Raw genomic sequence first — 14,800 nt, forward strand, 5'->3', positions numbered from 1 at the left:
TATTTCTAATTGGCCATGTGTATTCATTTTCTAATGCTGTGATAAAACACCACGACCAAGGCAACTTACAGAGGAAAGGGTTTACTTAGGGCCTACAGCTTCAGGGGGATTGGAGTCCATCGCCATCGTGGTCATGCTGGGGAGCGTGGCAGATATGGTGCTGGAGCAATGGCCGGCCGAGTGCTCGCATCTTGATCCGCAAACGGGGAAGCAGAGAGCACATTGGGATGGGACGGGGAGCCTCAAAGCTTGACCCCGGAGACACACCTCCTCCAACAAGGTCACACTGGCTGACCCTTCCTAAGCAGCTCCACCAACCTGTGTCCAGACACCAAAGTTACTCAGATTCAAAAGCTGCTGGGGCCATTATGTGACTCCAGGTAAGTCCTGGTTGTAACGCGAGTGACAATTGTTCCATCACTTGTTGTAATGACTCAGTGAGATGAGCCTTGTGGAATGTCAGGAGTGTGTGTCATGGTTAGTGCCCATTGAGTGACAGCCCCCCTCCATTTATGCCCAGTTATCTTTCCCACTGGAAACTTTCACTATTCTCTTCCTGGAACACTTCCCTGTGGCGGACTTGCACTTCTCCGTTGGTTGTCTCATCCCTTTTCAGTTTTTTTTTTTTTTAAAACCATCTTCTTCCCGTTTTCTCTATCTCTATGGCAGCCTCAGCAACTCGTTTCCCCTGCATGTGTGTCTACGCACTATGTGTGTGTCTGGTGCCTGGAGAAGAGAGGAGAAACTATGCCTCTCCCAGGTCTGTGGTTAAGATGGTTGTGAGCTGGCCGGTGAAATGGTCACTGTTGGAGATACTAAATGATGACATAGTGTGCTAGCTTTGTTTGTCTTTTCTTATGTATCCACCCAACTACTTAATTAAATGACTGTCCTTATATGAAATAGCAATATTCCTGAAGTTTTTAAATAATAACATTGGAAAATTAAATTATAATGTATACTCTGTCTTTAAGGAAAATATTAATGAAACCTCTAGAATAGTAAGAATTCTACAAAATGGGCATATTACTTTGAAAAAATTTCCTTACTGTGTTTGGGATGTCAATTATTCCAGGTATTTTTCTTTACATCTGGTGTCAGAACAAAATATCAGTATGTTACAGATATAATAAGTTCAGTGGGGGAAAAACTCACAAATTTATGCATGATGGTACAAGCCTATAATTCAAGAACTTAGAGGCTGAGGCAGGAGGATTGCTATGAGTCTGAGGCCAGCCTGGGATACAGTTGAGTTCCATCATATCCAGAACTACATAGTGAGATCCTATGTAAAAAAAATTATGTCTATCTATGTATCTATCTAGCATCTATCTGTTTTTATCATCATTATCTATCTATCCATCTATCACCTATCCATTTATCATCTATCTTCATCATCATTATCTATCTATCTATCTATCTATCTATCTATCAATCATCTATCTATCTGTCTATCCACCTCTAAATGTTTGTGCGTGGAGCTGGAAAGATGGCGCAGTGCTTAGGAGTACTTGTTGCTTTTACAGAGGACCTGAGTTTGGTTCCCAGGCTATGTCTGCTTATAACCCCAGCTATCCATTGCTCTCTTCTCTCCTCTGAGGGCACATGGTGCATATAAAGTCACACAAAAACACATACGCACATACAATTAAAAAAATAAGCTTTAAAATATCAGTGTATACCATTAGTGAGACTTTTCTCCCCCTAAGATGTTACTTAAACCACAGTTTAATGGACAGGCTATTGCCCACTCATGTACGAATTGACTCAGAATCACCGAAAGGCTTTAATATCTTCTTATTTTGATCTTAATCTCAGGACACTGGAGATGCCTCGGGGTTCTCTCAGCGCCCTGTGTTTGAGTCAATCTAAGCACCCACCACGCGGGAACGGTTCCTGCCAGCCAGCCTCGCCGGGGCTGCCCCTGTCCTTGTGCTGATGCTCCCTTCCCGTGTGACAGGAGTACAGTGAGACAGGTTTTCCACTTCGAACCTGTACAGGAAAAATCCCAACCAACTCTGCTGGCCCGGGAAGGGGTGAGTGCAGTACAGATACTGTAAAGATCAGATGCGGGACTGAGAAATTCACGTTCAGCTGCCAGTTTAGCTAAGGACAGCACTGGCCCCCATTTGTTCCAAGAACATTTTTTGTTATTGTACCATACCCCATTAATTTTACTTCTGGCAACAAAACATGAAGCATCTAGGCACCACCGTGGTATAGAGACTAGCCAACATCTGCAGCGGAGTTTCTCCTCATCCCCAGGATCCTTTGGCTCCAAAGCACATATCCTCAGTAGTTTTCAGCTCTGGTCCTGGCCTTGTGAGAAAGTTCAGATGGCTTTGGCAGCCAGGGATGAGGAGTGCTGAGGTTTGTTCCAACAAACACACCACAGATCCTTGGGAAAGGATGAACATGGCAGGAATTTCTTCTTTTCAGTTACTTTAAATGTGATTGGAAAAAAAATTGCATTCATAAAGAACGCAGGAACTTTGGGAGATTCACATTTTCTTTATGAACTAATTGTAAGTTGCCTGTAGACAATGAATTTGTATTTTTCCTTTTCACTTGAAAGTTGCGTCTTGGTCTCTGGCGAGTGGATCAAGCCCAGGGAAGGCCTCACACAGAAGTATATGTGTAGCATGAATTGAACGGAATGGGATCTAAATAACGTAAGTCACGAAGTCGGGAGTGAGGCTGGGAAGAAAAGGGGTGAATAAGATTGAACTACAGTGTCCCCAAATTCTCAAAAAGTTAAAAAAAATAATAATAGAATTTAAAAAACAGTGCCTTGTTTTAAACTATGTGGTATAGGCGAGAAGCTTGCTTGGGGTGGACCAGGGATGGAGAGAGAGAAAAGAAAGGAAGAAAACACTACTTAGTAAGTATTGATTATTTGTGGTTATACAGTGAATTCACAGAGATTCACATTCTTCTCCCTCCCAAGACCTAGATTAAAGGTGTGTACTATCACACCCAGCTTAAAAATGTTATTACATTTGTTTGAGTGTGTGTGTGTGTGTGTGTGTGTGTGTGTGTGTGTGTGTGTGTGTGTACACCGTGGCATGCATGTGGAGGCCAGAGGACACCTTGCATGAGTTGGTTATCTCTTTCTACCAAGTCAGTCTTGTGCGTGGGGATGCTTCTCCTTGGTTCTGCACTGGCCTAGCATGTGCAAAGCCCTGGGTTTAGTCTTCAGAACTGCAATAAATAAGCAAACACATGAGTAAAAATGTCTTTGGCCTCTGAAAAGCTCTTGACTGGACACAGCTTGGAGTAATACATGGACTTGGCCCCCTTTTTCCTACATCTGTGGCAGTACAGTTTTAAAACATGACTGATTAGCCCATGAAGAGTAGAAAGAGAGAGCTCCCCATTAGAAGTGATTTTATGGGGTGATTGCAAAAATAAATAAATAAATAAATAAGTACTTATTAGGCTCTTCTTTGTGGCTAATAGTTTTTAGTCAGTTTTACCCATTTTTGTAAACATATCATGGTAATTGTAATGGAAGAGATGTAAGGACACGCTAGGTAATGTGGCCACACCCCGGCGTGAAATCCCCGTGTGCAGAGCTGTGGCTGTCCTTGCTTCGATGCTAATTTTTACAGACATCACCCTTCCTTTCCTTAAACTTAGTCACACTTTCCTGGAAGTGGTACAATAGAGGTTTTTGTCCCCCCCCCCATTTTAATACAACATTCCCGTTCACTCATTTTTTCAAAGCATCTAGTTTTTGACCTTCCTACGATGTGTAGGTGGATTTATATAGGGGAAGCCAAAATTCTGTTTCTCACAGAGACGAATTCTAGCAGAAGCGATAATGACCAAGGAACGAAGACGAGGGGAAGCTCTCATAGGAGCGAAGGGAAAGTGGGAACAACTTTTGAGAGTTCGTGCTGGTTTCGCATGAGTGCTCCTGATCATGTCTTCACACTTGAATGCTCTTCAGGGTCAGGTCCCCTCCATCCACCCTCAACAGAGAGCCACCACTGCACTATGCTTTGCAAATGACCGAGACTGGGGCATCTCTTCCCAGGGGGCAAGCATTGCTAGTGGAATGAGATCTTTATACAAATGTACGATTATGAACTCTGATAAAGTTAATAAAGGGAAAATACAGTTAAGAATAAATTCACATCAGGGGACCCAAATATGGTTTAGGGGGCTCAAAGCAATGTTTAAGAGTTATGAGCAAGAGTGGAGCAAGCACATGGGCAAAGGCGAGTGAAGAACAGTCTGGAAGACTGAAAAGGGCTCCGACGATGACGGCGAATTAGACATAACTGTGAAAATGCAAAGGAGAGTTAAAGGAATTGCAAACCACTCGATAACTTCAGGCGGGAGAAGAGAGACAAAAACCTATTTCCATTTCTGTAAATGATCAGGTAGCTTTGTTGGAAATATACTAGAGGAGCAAGAGTTAGTGCAGGCAGTTGAGGGGTAGGAGGGGGCCTGGGGCAGGTGATGTTTATCCAGTCTGTGATGCTGTCATGATGAGAGAGGGAACGCATGGAATGGCATGTATGTAGGAGGCCACATGACTCAGCTGGCGTAGGAGTGAATGTCTGGTGTCAAGGTTGGCACCTTCAATTTTATTTTTATACTACAATTAGTGATAATCTGGAGAAGTTTTTCAAGGAGGAACAGGGATGGATGTAATAAGTTGAGACTGTTTTGTGATAACTAGAAGTATAAAAACAAGCCATTAACCTAAGGCTCAAGGAACGTGGAGGAAGAGGGGCAGGCAGATTATGAGAGCCAGAGGACCCAGGATGTCGTCTGAGAGATTGTGTCTTCTCTTAAGTTCAGGGAAGCTGAACTCTCAACAATATGGTTTTCTAAACAAGACATCCACAGTGGCAACACCAGTTGATATGCTAGCGTGGGCGGGAAAAGTTCACTAGGCCCCACCTCTAGATGAAGAGCCACAGACAATGACTACTAAGAGAGGGAGAATTAATTTGAGTCCCTTGATAGGTTATCCAACCCCAAGTGGCCAGGGCTAAACATATATCCATATGTACGACATTAAATGGGCAACACTGAGTGGACTCATCAGGGGACACTTGCTCATGTGTGCATATGTGTACACACACAAAAACACACACACACACACACACACACAAGACAACAATAAAGAGATCACAAATTTGAGAGGTTGTGGAGGGCTCAGGAGGTGCTGGAGGCAGGGAGAGGGAAGGGGAAATGTTGTAAATAAGTACTCATGTATGAAATTCTAAAAAACTAAAATAAAGTAAGTCTTTGAGTTCATTGTTGGACCTGACCCAGAAATACAAACTTGGGAATTATTCATTCATGCAAAAACCACACACATCTATTTTCAATGTGAATGGATGCTTCCCTTTTCCTAAATAGGTTCCCACTTAGTTTCTCCTGTGGAACCATTGAGTATTTTTACCTACAATGGGTAAAAAGATGACTCCTTTTGGATGACTGTCATTTCTGTGTACTTACTGCTCTTGTTCCTTCATGAGTAATAATAATGAAACCAAACAACATATTGCATAATTTCAACAAAATCGAGTTAAATATAGAGAAATTAAAACACATGAGTCCATGGCAGGTGTGTGTGTGTGTGTGTGTGTGTGTGTGTGTGTGTGCTTTTCTTGTTGTTTGACCAAGTCTCACTGAAAATGGTGCTAAATCACCGCCTTAGAGATGACTTCTAGTTGAGTTTGTGTTCTCGTTCATGAAGAGGAGAGGAAGTCCTTATCACCCTGGAGGCTGACTTCAACTACAAAGGCACTTTAGTGGCTGGGCATAGATTCAGACCCGAAGTTTCAATCTGCCACTTGTTTTCCTGTGCTGTGGGCCTCATTGGCTAATGTAATTTGTTTGTTTGTTTGCTTTTCCCCAGAAGGGCAATGTGGAAAGAACCGTATAATTTTGTAAAAGATTTTTGCCGAAAAAAAAAGGAAGTCTTCCCTAATACCCTGCTTCAGGTACATTGATGCCAAATCATATTTTCCATTTCCTTTCTAGGGACCAAGGACTTGACACGAATCCTGGCCAAAGTAGCCTGGTAGGATCAGTGTGAGCAATGTGGAGGGGCCAGAACAGACAAACGGAAGGTACTTTCACCGAAAGGAACCGTAGGAGTGAGCCTGGGGACTGGTTCTCAGAGAGGGGGAGAGGAGGCAGACGGGAAATGTGGGCAGTCAAGAGTCGAGGCCAGCAGCTCACCGCAAGGAGCCCAGGAAAGGGAACTCCTGGATAGGATGCAAATACACAAAGATGTCCTGCCTTACCTCCCACCAGAGCTGGGCAGGTGCTGGGTGCTGTGTAAACTCTCAGGACCATCTCTTTGCTTCTCATCTGTGCATTGTTATGAAACATGTTCCTCTGCTCATCTGGACCCTTCCTGCTTTCTGTGGACCAACATAGGTCTTATTTCTTATGTGACCACTGATACGCTATGTAATTGTCCTTAACACAGTTTGGACATTAATCTGTTTCCTAATCAAAATGCCAAAGCATTTTACTGTGTTGATCTCTGAAGGGACGTTTGGAAGCCTTCGTCAGTCTTAAGCATGGTGCTTTTTCCACAGTAATTTCAGATACACTCATTTAGCTAGTTTTTAAAAAATTCCCAGCCCTCTTTAGGAAATAAATACCCAAACTAGTTAAAATTTACAATGTCCTGAACTACATGTTTGTTGAGGTTAGGAGTCACACTTCCTTTATATTGCTTTATATATTTTGTAGAGCTAATACAGTAATCACCAGTTTTTAAGACCATGACTCTCAACCTGTGGGTCGTGACCTCTTTGGAGGTAGAATGATCCTTTCACAAGGGTTGCCTAAAACCATCGGAAAACACAGATATGTACATTATGATTCATACCAGTAGCAAAATTATGAAGTAGCAATGAAAATAATTTTATGTTTGAGGGCCACCACAACATGAGGAGCTGTGTTAAAGGTTTGCAGCATTAGGAAGGTTGAGAATCACTGATTTAAGAGCTTATTATATTCGGACACCTAGCTTATTTCTAATTTCCATGGAAAATTTTCTGGGTAGAAGTGTTGCTCTTATTTTAGGCTTGGAAAGTTTAATCTGTTCATGGATAGACCCAGGGAAGGCTAAGGCTGTAATCAGAACTCAGATCTGAATTCTCTCTACAATCCAGGAGACCTTAAAATTACTGTTGATTTCAATAATATGAATGCTCTTTATATAATTCGTAGTCTTCATCTCCTAGAGCTTTATGATCATCTCTAGAATCAGACTATCAGGAAAGAGGGTGGGGTTGGGGGAGAGGGAAGGAAAACACCTTGTGCCTTTTCATCTCGCAAGGGAAATAAATAAAGCCTCAGGTCTTTGCTTTTGTCTGTATTCTGTTTATCTTTCTCGGACTTGGTTCTTCTCTTTATTTACAAACACTCAAGTACAAAAGATAATTTCTTCTATTTCAACCCTTTCTCTCTCTTCCTAGATATAATTCTCATTATGAATGTCCATTGTAAACCGTGTTTACAAATTTCTAAAAACTACTTGGGTAACTAGTTAAATTTCAAAATGTTGATGGGCTCAGAGGGGGCTAATTTATATGAACATCCTGGGAAGCACATACACACAGACACACTTTTTAAGTTTTGTGTGTGTGTGTGTGTATGAGTGTGTGTGTATATTGTGTGTGTGAAACCATATCAACAGGCCAGAAAGAGAATCAAAGCCAAAAATTACAGTGTAAGACTCAGATAAAAAAAAAAAAAAAAGCAGCTTTTTCCCTGAAGTTGAGTTGCCAACCTGTATAAAAGGAAAACAAAAACTCCTATGAAGGTGCAGGTAATTAATTTTCAATCAATAATGAAGATCCTGAAGAATGGTTTATTCTTAGCTTTATCAGGGTCAGGTGTTGAACACGATCTCTAGCCATACTCACATGTTGGAGTCCCAGATCCCAAGGGCTTGGGGAGCAGATTGGCAAGAAAGAGCGAAAAGGAAGCTGGAGGAGGAGGTTTATTTGTAATAGAGACCCTGCCCTAACTTCCTGAACTGAAACAAGTCTAGACTTTTTTTTTTTTTTCCATTTTACACAATGTCGAAAACAGAATAAATTTATTAAAAGCAAATAAACTGGGGGCTGAGTTTTGGCAGGACAAATCAGACAGGAATAGAGTCAGCTGCTATGGAGTTCCATCTCCAGGCTGATCTGTAAACCAGTAGGAGGATAAAGCTTCTTTGGCCTTAGTTGAACTGAAATTATTTCCATGACCGGAGGACAATAGAGAGGTCAAACATCTAGCCTAGTCATCAGTTCCTCCACTCAGCTCTCCTTTCCATTCAATTTCCGAAACTCAGAATATGAAACTTTATGATCATTTTCCTCATGACTTTCTATGTACAGGGACCTTTGTCTTGGAGAAAGTTTTCACCCCTAAACTACCAGGGTCTGCAGATGGGAGGTCCAGTTCTGTGTCTTGTGGGAAAATCAGCACACGAACAATTTCACGTGCACGAATTGGGGTGTAGGGTCACCGAGCTCGTTCTCTATGAGCTGGCAGATCTTCAGACTGCCCACTTTCTCTCTCCAGGACCATTTCAGGGTCTAGGCACCAGTGAGGTCATGTTTATGGAGTCATAGCTCCTAGGAATTTCTGAGCCCAGGCCAAAGTCAGCATGGACTTTTATATCTCAGAATGTTACCCACAATAACCCCAAGTCGAAGTTAATGGGAAAGACAAAATTAGAGTTCAAATCTCTTGTTTTAGTTTTCTTCATGACAAGACACACTTTTCCCCAATTTCCACCATTAAAATGATTAGGAAAGCTGTTTAGTGAATGAACACTGAAAGAAATGCATATTTTATGATCATTTTTGTGAAGCATGCTTTAAATTAATGCGTATAGACTTTCTGGGTTTAAGGGAAGTATGATGTGAGATGATAATGGCAATTCTAGCTGGGATTTAACATTTGTTTTGACTAGATGAAAAGGACAGAACTGTTCATTCTCAAACCTTTCTGTTCTAAAAATTGCTGAACCCCATGTCTCCACACAGAGGAATGGAACTAGACCCTTATCTCATAATAGAAACAAACGTCACCTCTAACTGGATTAAAGACATATATGTAAGACTCCAGTCTCTGACACCTCTAGGACACAACATTGGAAATTCTTCAGGACATTGACCTAAGCAAAGTTCGGTTTTGTTTTGTTTTATATGAATCCAAAAACAGAGAATAACAGTGAATATTGACAAATAATATGGCAGTCAGCTAAGACACTTTTAAACATCAAAGGAAATGAAAGAATCAGGGCACAGAAGAGGGGACAAAATATTCACAAATTATATACCTAACATAAAGTTAATATTCTGCATTTAAAATGAATTCCAATAACTCAACAGCAAAAAATAAAATAGAACTCTACAAATGGTTTTAAGGGCAGGCAAGATGACCCAGATGCTAGGAGTGTGTCCACAAATCCACAAATTTGATGCATGGAATCTACTGTAGAGAGAACAGGTTCTCAAAACAAAACAAAACAAACAAAAAAAAAAATGAAAGAAAGAAAGGAAGCCAGAAAGGAAAGAAGAAAAGAAGAAAAGAGTTAATGGCTAACAACACTCATCCTCACCTAGAGGCCTTACAGTTAAGTGAAAGAAGCCAGACAGAGGAAGATGGGCCCTTATGATCTCACAACCTCACTCACTGTGGAACCAAGAATCAGTTGCTCTCATGGATACTGAGAGTAGAAGGTGAGGATATTAAAGGTCTTTTCCAGTGGTCCAGTTTTAGGAGCAAGGAGTTTTGGGTACTATAGCACAGTAAGGTTAATTCCCTTGGTAAAAATGTATTACATAACTCAAAACAGCTAGAACACAGGATTTTGAATGCACATGCCAGAGAAAGCAATCTATGTTTAAGATGATGGACATGCTAATTATACATTGATTCAATTATTATTCTTTCTTTCCCCTCATATATGTATGTATATATATATGTATTTCTGCATATATATATATATGTATGTATGTATGTGTGTGTTTGTGTCTGTGAGTCAAAAATACCACATTATTTTCTATACACATATATAATTATTTTTTAAGATGTATTTTATTTATTATGTACAGTGTTCTGTCTGCATGTTTCCCTGCACACCAGAAGAGGGCTTCAGATCTCATTATAGATGGCTGTGAGCCACCATGTGGTTGCTGGGAATTGAATCTGAATGTCTGGAAGAGCAGTCTATGTTCTTAACCTCCGAGCCATCTCTCCAGCCCCCATGTATAATTATTATTAATGAGAATACTCATGGGCTTCTAATGTCCACTTTCTGATGACAGACAGAAGTTCGGAGATTGTGGAAGCCCTTTGAGCATCCAGTGGAGGGAAGAACCCCGGTGCCCTCAGTAACTGCCTGGAGAAGCAACTTCATTCTTAGGTGATTGATTGTTGCATTCTGGGGGTTCAGAATGCAAAGCTAGTCACAAGCCATAGAAGTCAGGCAGGGGTGGCATACACCTTTAATCCCAATACTGAGGAGACAGGCCAACAGATCTCTGTGAGTTCAAGGCCACCCTGGCCTACACAAGAGTGAAGACTACCAGAGCTCACTCTTTGATCCTACTCTAAGGAGGTATAAAAGGAATAAGCAAAGGGTCTCCTGTGGAGATCCAGTTTCCAGGCAGAGCTATTGTCTCTGAGGATCTGTGGAGTTAGGACCACCCTTTCAGTCTGAGGTAGAGGTAAGAGCTAGTGGCTGGCTGCTTTGCTTATCTGACCATCTGCTTGAACCCCAATCTCTCCCTCTGGGTTTTTATTTTTCATGTTACAGTTCTTGAATATCCTTTGTTTAAGGGGTGGTTCCTTTCAGGAACACACTCAGGAATTTGCAGAGGAACACGAGAGATGGAGATTAGTTCCTCACACAACAGCCTCCGCTGTGGTTTGAATTGTTTTGTTTGGTGACTAAGATCTGTTGTTACTAATACATGCCCTTTTCCAAATGTTCCTTCTGGGATCCTGTCTGACAATTATCACAGCTTCCCATGTACATTCCTTGGGTATCAAAGTACAAACGTCTTATAACTTTAGTCCTAAATCTTCTCTCTCTCTCTGCTCAGAAACTGGAAACATTGTATTCAAACCAGACATTTTGAAAGCTACACACTTAGTGACTTAGCTTTTTGGAAACTGACTGTGCTAAGAAGCTAAGGTGGAATTGAAATCATCCATTTTGGGGAGGGGCGGGTTTCTCCCTGAGGAACCCTGGGGAAAGTTGGGCATTCTCTGCTTTGACAAATCAGAAATGAAAGATGGAAATAGGGAGATATAAGGCAGCTTTAGTAAATGAACATTTTAGCGCATGGTCAGGCTAGCTCAGTTCTGTCCGGATGGAGACTTACTGACAGGCCCCCCCCCCCCGTAACAGCTGGATCCATGACAGCAACAATTCCTGACCCCAACACCTTTGGAAGTTCTTGCATTGCATGGTCATGTAAGTACCTTACCACAACCCCCCTGCCCTTCCACAAACACCCCTCACTTCCTCTGTTGACTGACAGCCTCTTCCTGCTCCAGTGGCTGCTGTATCATTAGTGGTGATTCACGGAGAGTATGGGAGGTAAATAGGATGAGGTCAATCTAAGAGAGGAGTCATATCAAATTCTCATTTCCACTGAGGTGTGGTAGAGTGGAGGTTACACACACATCACTCAGGTAATCTCTTTGAGAGCAATATGACTCCAGTGGCCATAGAAATTGCAAGAGAAGCCAGAACCTTTTATGTACTGTTCAATGTGTATTTCCTCCCAGATGCTTCCATTCCTACATACTCTCCTCTGTGCTCAGCTATGATGTTGTCTCTTAACTTACTGGAAACTTTGCTGCATGCAGCCACCTGGGACTACTGGGGGGGCTAAAGTTATGTTTTTTGTTTTAGTTACTATGCTTAAGGATTTGTTTATAAAACAAACAAAGCCCCACTTGCCCAGGGACAGATAATGTCCTAGAATGCTGGGAGTTATTCATGTAAGATAACGAGTCATGTGTTCTCACTTCTGTAAACAAGGTTGACTGCCCCAACTATACAGGATGTGCTTGATCACATGTAGGTGGGAGGAAAGTAAGCAGAAAGTACATCAGGATGTATGTTCATCCCCATTGGATGGAGGTGGGAAGTAGGTAGCCTTGTGGGTTGTGCCTTTTTAAGCACCTGACTAACATACTTTTCAGCCATTCTTTGGAAATCCTGGGAATGGACCTGGCCAGTGTCCACTGCCATGGCCAGTATTTAATAAAGCTCGCTTCAAATTTGGCTTGAAAAAAGTGATAGTGGTTTTATTCTCACCCAGTGGGATTACCACTCCATCCTAGGGGAAGGAGATGGAGAGAAGCAGAAACGGAGGCTGTGGAGATTTTTAGGAGAAAGGAGGAAAGAATGTTCCACCAGTTGGGTAACTATCGGTAGGAAGGATGACATTTGAGAAGGGCCAGGGGCAGGAAGTGGATTCAGGAAGTTGTTACTGGCAACTCTTGATATCCAAGCAAAGGATATTTAACCAATTATAAGCGGCTTTAAGATATCTAGTTGGTATAAATTAGCATTATGATCTGTCTACAGCCAAATCTAATAGCAGTGCTGGCTAACTTGTAATTTCTGTTTTCTTTCTGTTCGCTGTTGTCATTATCAAAATGCATGACTGCCTGTTAAGTACATTAGAAATTCAGAGCATACCTCAAGATCCAGCGGATCAAGGAGAGAAGGGCATGAAGTCAGGATGGCGCAGTGTGGGATTTCATCTGTTCCCTTAGTTATCTTTACCTTGTGGTAGATGCTCAATACACGCTTGGTGGAGGGGTTTGAGTGGGAACTCTCATTGTGCCACTGGAAGTTTGCTCTGGTTCTTTCCTGTTAGCTTGCTTTTGAGGACATGGTCTCCCGGTATCTCCTGGGTTCTAGCTGGGCCTGGAGCTCCTTAGACAGATGTGGATGATCTCGAACTTCTGACTCTTCTGCCTCCACCTCCTGAGTGTAGACGTAACAGGGGTGTGCCACCGTGCCTGAGTTATGTGGTGCCGGTGATCAGACCCAGGACTAAAGGCATTTCATGCTTGTTAGACATAGACTCTACTGGTTAAGCTACATCCCTAGCCCTACTCCAGTTTTTTCTATGACAGTAACAAAGATATGTTTCCCTCCTACCACAGTCAATGAGGCATTCTATACTCTTTAAAAATATTAAATAAATCCATCCTATCTTCAGGGGTTGTATATCAGCTACCTGTGATGTTCAGTATTGGGATAATCAGGCCTGGTCCCCATTTTCCAACTTGGGACAGTTCTACAAGACATCATAGCATAAATATCTCCATGGGACAGTCTAAGATATTATTACATTTTCCTTCCCAATCTTACTTCTATTTCAGTACAATTCCCAAGAGCTTCCCCCAGTAAACTTCCTGCAAGGGCATTTAGTCTCTTAACCTTCTCTCTGGGCAATATGAGCTGTAGTACAACCTGTTTGTTATTTTTAAAATTCTTACTTCACCACAGCTTGAATTATGTCAAATATGTTCTTGCATCCTTGAACCTAGGCTAGCACTATGCTGCCATATCAAGACCAGCAGGTCTATTGTAGAAATCAAATCCTGTCACGAAGACTCGAGTAATTATTTGGAGAGCTAAATATTAACATGCAGCTTTCACATGGCTTTTTGTCCCACAGACGTGGCCTGACTCACCCACACCTTCCCGCCATGAGTCAACCTTTTCATGGTCAAGTTCACAATAATACTGAGCTCTGGTTCCATAATAGGCAATGATTTGTCACAGAAACAATTTGAATTGGGCTAAATCGTTCCTATTTATAGATGTGCTTTTAAAATTCATTTATTTCTTTGAATTTTTTCCCCATATGGTTCCTTTTTTCCAGGGCTTAGACCCTAAAAGATCTGGGGCGTGGCCCCAACCTTTTCATGTCCCCACGTCTCCGTCTCTCCACGCAAAGTCTATTCGGTTAGGAAGCAGGGGTCAGGCTCATTCTACTTCCTGCTGTATTTTTTTTTTTCTTAAGAGAATTGGTATTTTTAGAAAGGTGAAATAAACAGGATTGGCTCCAAATCCATTTGTGAAGTATGATTTGCCCATGGGGAGCCTTTTCCCTTTTCTGGTCGCTTTTTCATTGTGGCTCCTCCTCCATCCCTGCAGAGCTCTTGGGCCATAGCCTACTTCCTGTCATTTTCCACGGTATACCTCTTGTCGTTGACCCAGCTCTGTCTACGGCCCAGACACAGACTGTGTTCCACCGTGTTCTCTACTCAATGGCTCCTCACCCAAGGCCAAGCGAACTCCCGTCCTTCAGGAGGCAACCCTGCTTGGTACCTTCATAGCTATTTAATAACTATGTTAGCGAATGATTGAGTATATGAATAAATGAAGCTTTCTCATACTGCATAACACCCGTCCTATCCTTCAACTGCCCCAAACATCTGTATTAATACGAGTTTGATGAACACAGTCTTCCTTTGAGGCATGACACAATGAAGTGAACTGGGAGAGGGACTCTGTGCTAAATGCGTGCTAGGACAATTTATGCTACGATGCTTTGACTTCTGAGACCTCGCTGGCTCTAGAAAATCTGCCCTTCCCGGGAACCCGAGTAGGCAGCGAGACCAAGAGGAATGAGACTTCTATTTAAGCTGCTTGTTATGGCCTCATCTGAGCACAGGATAATATATAATATCATTTCTCCTAAGCCCTTTATAATGTCCTGAACTCTTCTCTCTGGGAGAGCTTGATGGCTATCCTTGATTGTCAAGGATCTGG

This window comes from Phodopus roborovskii, unplaced genomic scaffold (genome assembly GCF_943737965.1).
Source record: "Phodopus roborovskii unplaced genomic scaffold, PHOROB, whole genome shotgun sequence".
In the NCBI taxonomy this organism is placed as follows: Eukaryota; Metazoa; Chordata; class Mammalia; order Rodentia; family Cricetidae; genus Phodopus; species Phodopus roborovskii.